General features: G+C 49.4%; 1 long non-coding RNA gene across 1 annotated transcript; it reads right to left on the bottom strand.

The window, feature by feature from the left end:
- Positions 1 to 799: 799 nt before the first annotated feature.
- On the bottom strand, positions 800 to 10,860 carry LOC308591204. Its single transcript, XR_014010057.1, has 3 exons — positions 10,727 to 10,860; positions 10,017 to 10,151; positions 800 to 867 (listed from the first exon to the last, which is right to left on the bottom strand). It is a non-coding gene; the product is annotated as an uncharacterized lncRNA (long non-coding RNA).
- Positions 10,861 to 12,354: the final 1,494 nt, after the last annotated feature.

Genomic DNA, 12,354 nt, shown 5'->3' on the forward strand with positions numbered 1-12,354 from the left:
ACTACATGTCTTTCGGCGCCAGGCAAAAGCATTCCTCTTTACCCAGGCTTATGGCTATTAAGTCATCTGTGGTCTGTGAAAGTGTGGGGCAGAGAGGATTGCTATGATGATGACTATTTTTTTTATTAGGCTGTCAGTCAGTGTGCTTTTTATTATGTTTTTATCATTGATGTTCTGTAGCATGTTTTTAATGTTATACGCTGCAGTGCTGGATTTACGTATAAGCTAAACAAGCTATAGCTTAGGGCCTCACTTTCTTGGGGCCCCCCAAAAAATTCAAAGGAAAAAACACCGGGATGTACATTTCCAAAATATAAGATAAAAAACAAATAAAATAAAACCTACATAAAAGAACAGTGTTTTGTGTTGTGTAGGCTCCTATGATGTAAGTAATGGCCCCCGCCTGCTAGCCTGCTCCCTAAAATATCACTGGTTTGCTCGTTTCTATACGTAGGGTGCCTACATTCTGCATGGACTGGGTGCATGGCAACATGTGCAAATGCCTTTAGATACCTGTTAGGTCCATAAATTACCATATAGCATATATTCAGCACAAAAAACAGTGAAAATTTGTTGTTGACACAGAGGGACATATAAAGGGCCCCATTACCTTCAGTAGCTTAAGGCCTCATCAAACCTAAATCCAGCCCTGACGCTGCTATGGAATCTCTTCATAAAGGGTGGTATATCAATTGAATGAATGAATGAATGGGTCTTTCACTTACACACACACACACACACACACACACACACACACACACTTACCTTGGCCCACTTAATATGGGGCAACACCAGCAGGGCACTTCCTCCTCTTCCCTCTTCTCTGAAAGTGAGGACAAGGTGAGTCCCAAATACCGGCGGACTCTCCTCATCATCCCAGAAGCACACCAAACAGAGAAGGTAAGCCCTCTTCAGCTCTGTCTTATTGTTTATGGAAACTGTCAGGCATCAGGGAATCCGATCCTCCCCCACCCCACGGCAGGCTGCCGGGGATAGACAGCTTTGTGTCTTGTCTATGTGGGCCAGCAGTGACCCTCCATGGTTTTAGACAGGGAATCTCTCCCAGCCCTACCAGAAGATGCTGCCTGGAGGCTGAACCTAGGATCCTCCGTATGAAAGGCAAATGTTCTACCACCACTGAGCTATGGCCTTCATCTCTGGTATGAAGGGTGGGCGCTGTGGCTGGGGGGTGTCTTCATGTTAGAATTCCTGCTTCGTGATTGCAGTCATGAGATTGTTGTCTATCACATGGTGGTATATGTTTTGACTCCACAGAGTGGGAAGTGACGGAGACAGGATGTTCGTGTTACTGTGTTCCATGAAGTGGGACTATTGTCCTTTGTTCTTTTTCTCTTTGCTGTCTGATGCTAGAGAGAGAGGGAGCCATGTTGCAGCGCTCCGTGTGTGTTTATACGTAAATAAAGTAGATTAGCCAAAATGCTGAGTTGCTGAGGTCTGTTACGCAACTGCAAAGACTCTGCAGATCCCTAAGTGTGCCGATGCCTGTTGGTATCGGTCACTGTGATGTTTGGGCAGAAGAAAGCTTTTGAGGCTCCCAAACAAAAGAGCAGGAGGGAGAGAACATGCCAGTCGGGCATGTGGCTCTGCCAGGGTCCTACTCGAGTGTAGGATGAGCTCCTAACACTTCATACCCTCCAACATTTCTCCAATGAAAATAGGAACACCATAATAAATAAATAAATAAATAATAAAACCCCACCCGTTTGAGTGGGTTGCCCCAGCTAACCTGGGTGGCTTCCAACATACATAAAAACACAATAAAGCATTAAACATTAAACATTAAAAAGCTTCTCTATATAGGGCTGCCTTTAGATGTCTTCTAAAGTTGTATGGTTACTTATCTCCTTGGCTTCGGTTGGGGGCAGGTTGCATATCTCCATACCCTCCAACATTTCTCCGATGGAAATAGGAACGTCCTAAGGAAAAGCCGGACATTATGGGATCAAATTAGAAACTGGGACAGCTTCTGTAAATCCAGGACTGTCCCTGGAAAATAGGGATACTCGGAGGGTCTGTGAGCATTTTGCTAGCTAGTAGTCATAATAACTTTCACAGATGCTGGGCTTAGGGCTCGATCTCACTCCCCCCCCCCCAAAAAAAACCATGCACACTCCCCAGGACCCGCCTTGCTTGGCATCTCACTCAACTCACTAAAGAGACATTTGCTGCCTCTGAAAAAAATTATTTTGCATGCTTCTTTCTGGCCCAAAGTGCGGTACAGAAATGCAGTCAAAAATGGCGAAACAAAACACAACAAAACTAAACAAGTAGCAAGAAGTGCTTCCGTTAAGTTGCATAACAAAGAAAACTAATAAAAAAGGGAGAAAATAAGATAGTTTTTTTTAAAAAACAAAACCAAACAAACACAAAGCGTTTCTGAGAATGTGCTGCTCCACCTCCCTCAAAATCTCCTTTGTCAAAGCCTGACACTTCCCACCATGTCAGGAGCAAAGTCCTAGGCCCGCCAATCCCTTCTGGTTCACAGGAGGCTCGTGCTGGCAGAATTGCCTCTCTGACGTTTGGCAAAGGGCAAGGTCTACGTGCAAACCTGCAGCGCCAGTGCCGAGGTCAGCGGCCCCCTTCCTTACAACTCAAACACAAAGCCAGGAAGCTCTGGGGCTGGTGTCTCCTCCAGGTGAATGCGGGGGTGGGGTGGGGGAGCCAAGTGTGCAAAGCACACAGCCACAGCCCCACCATAAACAGTGTTCCCTCCCAGGTTGCTAGAAGATGAACTTATCCCTCTGTATCATAGCTGTCAACTTTTCCCTTTTCTTGTGAGGAATCCTATTCGGAATAAGGGAATTTCCCTTAAAAAAAGGGAAATGTTGACAGCTATGCTCTGTATCAGGGGGTAGAGTACCAGATGGCATTGGACTCCAACTCCCATCAGCCCCACAATAGCACAGCCAGTTTCCCACCTCTGATCCTGTACTCACAATCACCTGGCAAGTGGGTTAGCCATGCAGGGGCACTTTCATAAGCCCAGCCATAAGGGGATCCTGGCTGTTAAACTGTCTCCGACCCAAAGGGGCTTCACCTACTTACAGTGCAATCCTACACATGTCTGCTCAGCGGCAGTAAGAGTCCCATTGATTTCAATGGGATTGCACCTACTATTGTTGGCTAATCAATTAACTGATAGGATAACTGGTTGATTATTCAAGAAGCTACATTTAAATCTTTGCATATTACCAGGACCTCAGTATGGGGGGCCTTTGCAGGACGCTGAACAAAATGTGGGATAATAAACAAAAGCGTTCCCTCCCTGCTGGGGTGCCAACTTGAATAAAATATTGCCAGGTAAGCCCTGCTCCATGCAATCAGTTACATGACATGGCACACACAAACCATTTGAACAGCAATGCCCATCAAATTTGGGGACGACGACATTTTATTGGGGTGGCCGAAGGGATCTCGCCCCCCATAGTTGGCTCCCACGCCTTACTGCTAGAAGTGAGGAAAGAATCATCTTAAATATTTTATTTTTTGTTCCCCAAAGGCACCAAAACCATAAGGCACCATAACCAGAATAATCTACAGCACTTTAGTTTATATAGTTAAGTTGATTAAAGTTTGAATTATTATTATTTTTTATTGTTTACTAAAAGGGAAACGTAAAGCGCTCATCTCGCTTTCAGGCCGAGGGAGCCAGCATTTGTCCACAGACAGCTTTCCGGGTCATGTGGCCAGCAGGACTACACTGTTTCTGGTGCAACGGAACACTGTGACGGAAACCAGAGTGCACGAAAATGCCATTTACTTTCCCGCCACAGCGGTATCTATTTATCTACTTGCACTGGCGTGCTTTCAAACTGCTGGGTTGGCAGGAGCTGGGACAGAGCAATGGGAGCTCAGCCTGCCACGAGGATTCGAATCGCTAACCTTTTGATCAGCAAGCCCAAGAGGCTCAGTGGTTTAGACCACAGTGTCACCCACATCCCTTATTGTTTACTACTACTAGTAGTAGAGGTGGCAGCAGCAGCTATGCTAATCGTATGTTGCTCATCAGTGTCCATGACACTTCACATGGTAACATAATGATAAAATAGCCCAAGTCTTGGCTTGAAGGCGCCTACACCCAAAGGGCCCCTCTGGACAGCATTTTCATTGCACAGTCATGATAGTAGAATCATAGTTGTAATGTTGGAAGGGGTCACAAGTGTCATCTAGTCCAACCCCTGAACTAGAACCTGCTTTGAATACTGTTGACCCCTGCCAAAGGTATTGGGGCAGTCACACGCCTTCATTTCCAATCAGTGCATAAACTTCCTGCTGAAATCGCCCAACTTTTCATACCACCAGTGTTCTAGGGTTTCTTTTAGCCCCCCACTGCAGCCGCCCCAGACAGCAATTATGCGACAGCAGTCCGGAAGCAGAGCGGAGCGACAAAGAAAGCAGAATAATATCTATCCTTGTGCCAAGAACCTGTTGCAGAAAAAACCTGTGAGAACAGCCCAGTCCGGAAGGACCCTATGTTTTGACAGCTTGGGAGACAGAAAAGGAGAAAAGGGGAGAGAGGGTGAGGCCCAGCTGCAGATTTCTAAAAATAATTTAGGTTTTGTTTTAAGTACCCCTTAAGGGATGCGGGTGGCGCTGTGGGTAAAACCTCAGCGCCTAGGACTTGCCGATCGTCAGGTCGGTGGTTCAAATCCCCGCGGCGGGGTGCGCTCCCGTTGCTCGGTCCCAGCGCCTGCCAACCTAGCAGTTCGAAAGCACCCCCGGGTGCAAGTAGATAAATAGGGACCGCTTACTAGCGGGAAGGTAAACGGCGTTCCGTGTGCTGCGCTGGCTCGACAGATGCAGCTTGTCACGCTGGCCATGTGACCTGGAAGTGTCTGTGGACAGCGCTGGCCCCCGGCCTCTTAAGCGAGATGGGCGCGCAACCCCAGAGTCGGACACGACTGGCCCGTACGGGCAGGGGTACCTTTACCTTTACCTTTATGAGACACTGAGGGCTTGTCCACACTTAACACTTTCCCCGTCTGTGTCCGAGTGCTTTTTCCCACCCACCCTGCTTTCTCCAGGAAAGCCCGATCTTTAGTGCTGAATTGGAACAAATGGCAATTCACATTTTCCACAGATTGCTGAGAGCATTAAAGAGTGGTTTTTTGTTTTTTGTTTTTGTGGGGAAAGCAGGCAGGGAGGAAAGTGCTCAGATATGACTGGAAAGCATAGGCCTGTGCCTAGAAAATGTGGAGGAAAATTAGTGTGAAAAAGCCCTGATGCCCAGCAGAAAACTTTCATTCAAAGGCCACAGCAAGGCTGAAAGCTAGGAGACTAGAGCGCGCGCTCTCTCTCTCTCTCTCTCTCTCTCTCTCTCTCTCTCTCTCTCTCTCTCTTTCTCATATTGTCCCACTCCATAACCTGTTCTTCTTTAGCCCTTGTTGCAGGGATTTCTTGTGGCATCACATGACTTAAACACTAGAAGCCTTGACTGGAGGAGGAAGGCCATTTCCTCTTGACAAAGGGTGGGACTGTTGGATCAAGTGACTATTAAACACCCCAAACTGCTCCAGGGGCAGGAGGGGAATTGAGAAACCAATTCCTGTTTGGCTCAGGACTCACACCTGCTTCCTAAAGGCATCTAATTGGAACCACCTTCTCAGCGTTTCAGAGTCTAGCCCAGATGCTGCCCTGGCGTCATCACCCAGCTCTTGGCAACGGGTGCAAGATTTCGAAGCTTGGCCACAGCAGAGCCAAGGAGGCAAATTAACTACGAACCACATAATTTGGAATCTCCTCCAAACCTGTGCCAAAGTTTTGCGGGGGGTGTGTGTGTGTGCATCTTTTTTTGCAGCGAAAACCCCACGTTTGATCAATTGCTCAGTTTGTGGGGTGCTGCAAAATGCAGGGGTTTTGCTGGGGGGGGGAACCTGCCAAATTTTGGCACAGGTTTGCAGAGGATCCCAAATTTGGGGGTTTGTAGTTAATGGGCATGGTTTTGAGGCCACTCTTGTCTTTCATCGCATGCAGCAAACTGCTGTTCGGCTCAGTCACAGCCTCTCTGTCTGTGGCCCCAGTGGCGTAGCGTGGGGGGTGCAAGGGGGGCAGGCCGCACCGGGTGCAACATCTGGGGGGGCGCGCTCGCTGCCTCCGGAGTCGCCGAAGAGCCTCGGGCGCAGGCTGTAGCAGAGCCGCATGTCTCGCGGAACCGACGAGCTGTGCGCGCGTCCGGGCTGAAGGCGCCCGGCAGGCAGCGGCTCTCAGCGCTCGCCGCGGAGGACGCACCAGGCAGCCCCTCCTCACAGCCCCGCCTCCGCCGCTGCTGCTGCAGCTGCTGGGCCGTTGCATTTTCCTCGCCTCTCTGCCCCCCTCCTCCTCCGGGCAAGCGGCGTCGTTTGGGCGCCAGCGCCAGCGGCAACTCGCAGGTTAGGGGTTAGGGGGGGCACAAATTACGTGCCTTGCCCCGGGTTAGGGGGCGCAAATTACTTGCGTTGCCCCGGGTGCTGACAACTCACGCTACGCCGCTGTGTGGCCCCCACTCTCAAAACTGACTTACGTTGGCAGAAGAAAGCATCTTATGTTTGAGAGACAAAGATGCAGGGAGTGTTCGTGCCAGGGTGGGGGAAACTTTTGAATTTATTATCTGAGCTGGTTCTTTTTACCCTCCCAAACACACACTAAATGGGTGACGGTTTCTGCTTTTATTGGTTTTGGCGAGTGCACCTGGTCCTTTAGGAACACATTTACCCCATTCAGGATCAGTGAATTCCCTACATCTGCCTCCCCCCCAGAAATAGTACTTCTGTGTTGGGATTCAGCCTCAATCCATTAATGGCCATCCACCCACTGGCGTATGAAGGGGGGGCGGGGGAGTGTACCGCCCCGGGACCATTTGGGGAAAGGGTGCCATCGCGGCCGCCCCCCCCCGGGACACGCGGTGCATGCCCCACATCCCCGGATGCATGACATGCCCCCGCGGGCAACACGACATGCCCCCGGGATGCACACCAGCCATGTCCCTGCCTGTTCTCTGCTCCAGGGGCTGCAGCATGTTGCTCTGCCACTGTATGCACCCCCCTCTGCCTCCAGACACCCACACAAGACGTCCACCTCTTTCACTGATTCTGATTTAAACAAGAGGTAGATCTGGGTGTCATCCACATATTGGTGAACACCCAGTCCAAACCCCCGATGATCTCTCTCAGCAGCATGTTGAAAAGCATGGGGGAGAGGACAGAGCCCGAAGGCACCCCATAAGTGAGTGCCCAGGGGTCCAAACACTCTCACACACAGCCCGACACCACTTTCTGGACACGGCCCACGAGGAAGGAGCGGATGCACTACATAACAGTGCCCCCAGCTCCCAACTCCTCTAGACGGTCCAGAAGGACATTTATGGTTGATGGTATCAATGGTCGATGGTATATTAAGACGTTCCTGCCAACCTAGCAGTTCAAAAGCATGCCACTGTGGCGGGAAGGCAAACAGCATTTCTGTGCGCTCTGGTTTCCGTCACGGTGTCCCATTGCACCAGTAGCGGGTTAGTCATGCTGGCCACATGACCTGAAAAGCTGTCTGTGGACAAATTCTGGCTCCCTCGGCCTGAAAGCGAGATGTGCGCCCTTTTTTATATTAAGTCGTGAAAACCTCTGTGGTAAACCAAGTTATACATGATGCACTTTCTGGCCATAAAATCCTAAAATGACTTTGGATATGTGGTTTAAAGCACCCATACCCTGCAATTTCCATCTCCCCCAACCCTTCCCTCTTCAAAAAAAATTGAAAAAGAAAAAAACCTCTCTGTCAGCTGAAGCCAGCGTGGTGTAGTGGTTAGGAGTGGTGGACTCGTAATCTGGTGAACCGGGTTCGATTCCCTGCTCCTCCACATGCAGCTGCTGGGTGACCTTGGGCCAGTCACACTTCTCTGAAGTCTCTCAGCCCCATTCACCTCACAGAGTGTTTGTTGTGGGGGAGGAAGGGAAAGGAGAATGTTAGCCGCTTTGAGACTCCTTAGGGTAGTGGTAAAGCAGGATATCAAATCCAAACTCATCTTCTTCTCTCTGAGTTGACGGATTTGAAGAGTTCCCTGAGGCAGTTCTGCAATGTTCCATGCCCTGCCTACAACCCTTATGGTTGGTCACTCCACTTTTCTATGAGCTCAGAGTGCTTCTGCATACCAATGGCCGGAAGCCAGAGGAGGAGAGAGGGCTCTTATGCTGTGGTCCAACTTGTGGGGCTTCCCAGAAGAGGCACATCTGCCTGTCCACTGTGAGAACAGGACTAGATGGGACATTGGGCAGATCCTGCAGGGCTCTTCTGATGTGCTTATTTCCATCCCGTCAACGTTGCCTTTCATGCTTCCCAGGAGAATCCCTCTCCTTTGCCTGGAGCCGTTTCTCCTGAGCTAGCGGCACCCAGCCTTGAAACTCATCTTTGCTCCGGGATGACTCAGACGCAAACGGCCTGTGGTGACATGGAGACGCAGCTCTTGGCAACGGCGCCGTGTATCTTTTTACTGGGTCAAATGTTGTTCTGTATGGGTCTGACTCAGCCCCCGAGCGGGTACCGAATGCCAGTGGGAATCGTCAGCTCCTTACTCTAAAGCAAACATTGCTAAAATTAGAAAGCCGCAACCTCCCGCCTTAAACCAGCCTGATCCCTTTCGCAGCGGCTGCAGAGCGAATGTAAGATCAGGGCTCCTGCATCACATCATATACGACTTGGTGACTCAGATGCCCAGTCAATGTCTCCCAAGCAGCCAAGTTTGCCTAATATGGAAGAGGAGGAAGGATCCGCCCCCTTCTCCATCTTTCAGGCATCCTTTGGAACCTTATGGCCTCCGGCTAAACGTGAGGGCCTCCCTTAGTAAGGCAACTGGGAAGTGTGTGTACACTCAGGCACAGGAGGGGGAAGAAAGGCAATGTTATGTACTGAGTTGAATAGGATCCAAAATGCAGCAGTCTGATTGGTCCTAGAACAATAGGATTCAGAATGCAGCAGTCTGATTGGTCCTGGAACAATAGGATTCAGAATGCAGCAGTCTGATTGGTCCTGGAACAATAGGATCCAGAATGCAGCAGTCTGATTGGTCCACAGGAGCCACCCAATCCAACTCCGGGTGGAAGTGAATCCACAACCTAATTGGCCTACAGGAGAATCCCAGAATTAGCCAATCACGTGGGGCCCATTGTGTAAATAATATATATAAAGCAGACATTTCGGGGAAACTTCCACTCCTCACTACTCTGAGCTGAATAAAGAGCATGAAATCCACACTTGACTCGAGTATATTTCAGGCAACCTCAGCAGCCGCGAAGTCTCTGGGTCTGCCAGTCTGGCTCTTTCTTGCTGGGTCTCCTCTTGAATTTCAGGTGTAGAAACTGACCTCAGGGATCCTGGTCTAAGACTTCGGCGCTATGAAGCAGGCTGTCCCCAACAGCCTCTCAGAACGCTGCATGAGGTCTCCCTGCTCATCAGGGCCATTTTGGCTTAGATTTTCCTCTTGCTGAAGGGAGCATCTCTAAAATGCTTCTCTAGGAAGAAGCAGCCCTGAAAGCAGATACAGCACCACCCATGTCCTCAGCTCAAAAGGAGCTGGTTCATTTCTTCTCCCACATTTTCAGCATCCATTAAAAGTTTAAACGCCACATTCTTTTCATTCCGCAGGTATACTTCATAGAACCGCAGAATCGGAAGGGACCCATGAGGATCCTCTAGTCAAGTAGAATTGGGACTAGGGGATTATCTGAAAAATGAAACCATTCTGGTAGTCCTACCAGAAATGATCCATCGAAAATCTGTGTAGGCAGAAGGGAGAGTGAGTCACTTCCTCGCCCAGCCGTGCCTGCCTTCCTGTCACTCAAGTGAAGGAGCAAAATTCCAGTTTCTAACCATGACTCATAAGGAGGCCAGGAAAGGGTCTGGAGCAAGCAAACTCATTCGGGATGGAGTGCTAATGAGGACTGATGAGTGAGCGAGGTTGGCAAGTCTCCTGGTGCACAGGACTGCAGCCGCAGGGTGAAAAGGGACAGGCAGAGCTCTTCCTTCAGGACCTGCAACACACATAGTGCAGCCCACATCAAAGCCCACCTCCCTCCTCCTCTTCCTGCACTTCAGCGAAAAGATATCACTGCTTTGCGGGGAGGGGCTTCAGCACCTTTGCACATCTGCAACCTTAGCACCAAGCCCTGTTTATTAAAAGGAGAAGCAGAGAGGGGGAGGGAGGGAGAGAGAGAGAGAGAGAGGTTGTGCTGAACTGCATTCAACTCTCCATCAGGTTTTGGATACTCTGGTGAAACATACTCGGGAGTCGAGTGTGGATTTCATGCTCTTTATTCAGCTCAGAGTAGGTTACAGACTCCACTAACCCAGAAATGGTACCTCGGGTTAAGAACTTTGCTTCAGGATGAGAACAGAAATCGCACGGCAGCAGCGGGAGGCCCCATTGGCTAAAGTGGTACCTCAGGTTAAGAACAGTTTCAGGTTAAGAACGGACCTCCAGAATGAATTAAGTTCTTAACCTGAGGTACCACTGTACTCCTTATTTTATTCCATTCATGATTTTATTCCTATAAAATATATCGAAGTGATTTAACAATAACAACAGCCACAACATCCTGTTTAAACATCAATTGCAACCATTTCATTAGCCAAAAACGAGTTTGAATCCAATACATATGCAGACTGGGAGGGAAACTGCCCCTAAAAAAGGCTTGTTGAAGAAAGGAAGGCTTTCAATAGGTGCTGAAAAGATGGTGACTACCTGACATATAGAGGGACGGAGATCCAGCTTTTTGTGGCAGATTTGTTGCACCAGGGCAACAGAGCACTTTAATCCACTTCAACTGTGTAAACCACAAGTTACAGAATGCTCCGGAATCCCTCCTGCAAAATAGAGACAGTCCCAACGTTTGCAACAGTTGTTAACCCGCCAAGATTCACAGGCAGGTGGGTGATTCACAGGCAGGGCGATGTTGTGTCTATCACTGCTGTCCGTTCTGGAAACTGAACAGCAGCCAAAACCCCAGGCCAGAAAAGGGTGCATGCAGATGTGAAAGTTGTCCTTGGTAGGATGTGAGAGTCCCTGAAATATTTTTGCCTGGCCTTTGCCAGGATGAAAAGAAAAATATCCCTGGACAATTTACTCACCACTAAATTTACTGGCCTGGTCTTCTCCTGCACTTTGGTTCATCATAGCAAGTGGTACAGGGTTTGATGATGGGTGCTTTGATTCACAGCTGCTTTCTAACTTTTATTTTGAATAGCCATCCATGAGTTTTCATTTTGTTTAAGGTAAAGAGACCCCTGACCATTAGGTCCAGTCATAGCCAACTCTGGTGTCTGCGGCACTCATCTTGCTGTATTGGCTGAGGGAGAAGGCGTACAGCTTCTGGGTCATGTGGCCAGCATGACTAAGCCGCTTCTGGCGAACCAGAGCAGTGCACAGAAACACCGTTTACCTTCCTGCCGGACCGGTACCTATTTATCTACTTGCACTTTGGCGTGCTTTTGAACTTCCAGGTTGGCAGGAGCAGGGACCCAGCAATGAGAGCTCACCCCGTCGTGGGGATTCGAACCACTGACCTTCTGATTGGCAAGTCCTAGGCTCTCTGGTTTAACCCACAGCGCCACCCACGTCCCTTCGCTTTGTTTAGTTGACTGGAAAAACGACTGGCTGAAATTGCTTCTAGGAAAGCACTTAATCAAGGGGAAAAGATGGTTGAGATTTGCTTTCTAATCTCCTCATATCACGTCCCCTTCCTTGCTTCCACCAAAACCCTTTGGGAAACTGTAGTTGCCTTTCTCCAGCTTTGCAGTTTGAATGGCTTTCCCCCCCAAGTGGGGACATTAGGTCACCTGTTGCAGGCATTGGAGGGAGTTTTATATGGGGTCTTCTCCAGCCCCCTCCCCACTTGCCACAGCTGGAGAAACAGGCCCCTAATCCTGTTTTTATGTGCCAAAAGATCTCAAGACTCCAGGGCGGGCAGAGAGGCAAGCAGTGCACCCTGACCCGGTTGGAAGGGCTGCCAGAGCATTAATCTACTACCTGACACCTCAGCTGACTTCTTAGAAAGACAAACAAAGCCAGAAGAGGTGGTGGGGGTGGAAGGGGGTGGGGACGGGGCCCAGTCTGATGTCTCTTGCAGGAGGAAGAATCTTGGCCAGAGGTGAATAGCAGGATTTAAAACAACAACAACAACACAGAGAGAGAGAAAAGGCAGAAATAGGAACCCTTTGCTCCCAGCAGAGAAGGCATCGCTGACCTCTGGCTTCCTGTTTGGTTGCAGACCAAAATAAGTAAACATTGCACTGAATGGGGCTGCCGGGAACAATTGGCCACATTGTGTGGCCCCCACCCCATTTTTCCTGGTGAAATGAATAGCTGTGTTT

This window comes from Podarcis bocagei (assembly GCF_964188305.1).
Source record: "Podarcis bocagei genome assembly, chromosome: 7".
NCBI classification, from domain to species: domain Eukaryota; kingdom Metazoa; phylum Chordata; class Lepidosauria; order Squamata; family Lacertidae; genus Podarcis; species Podarcis bocagei.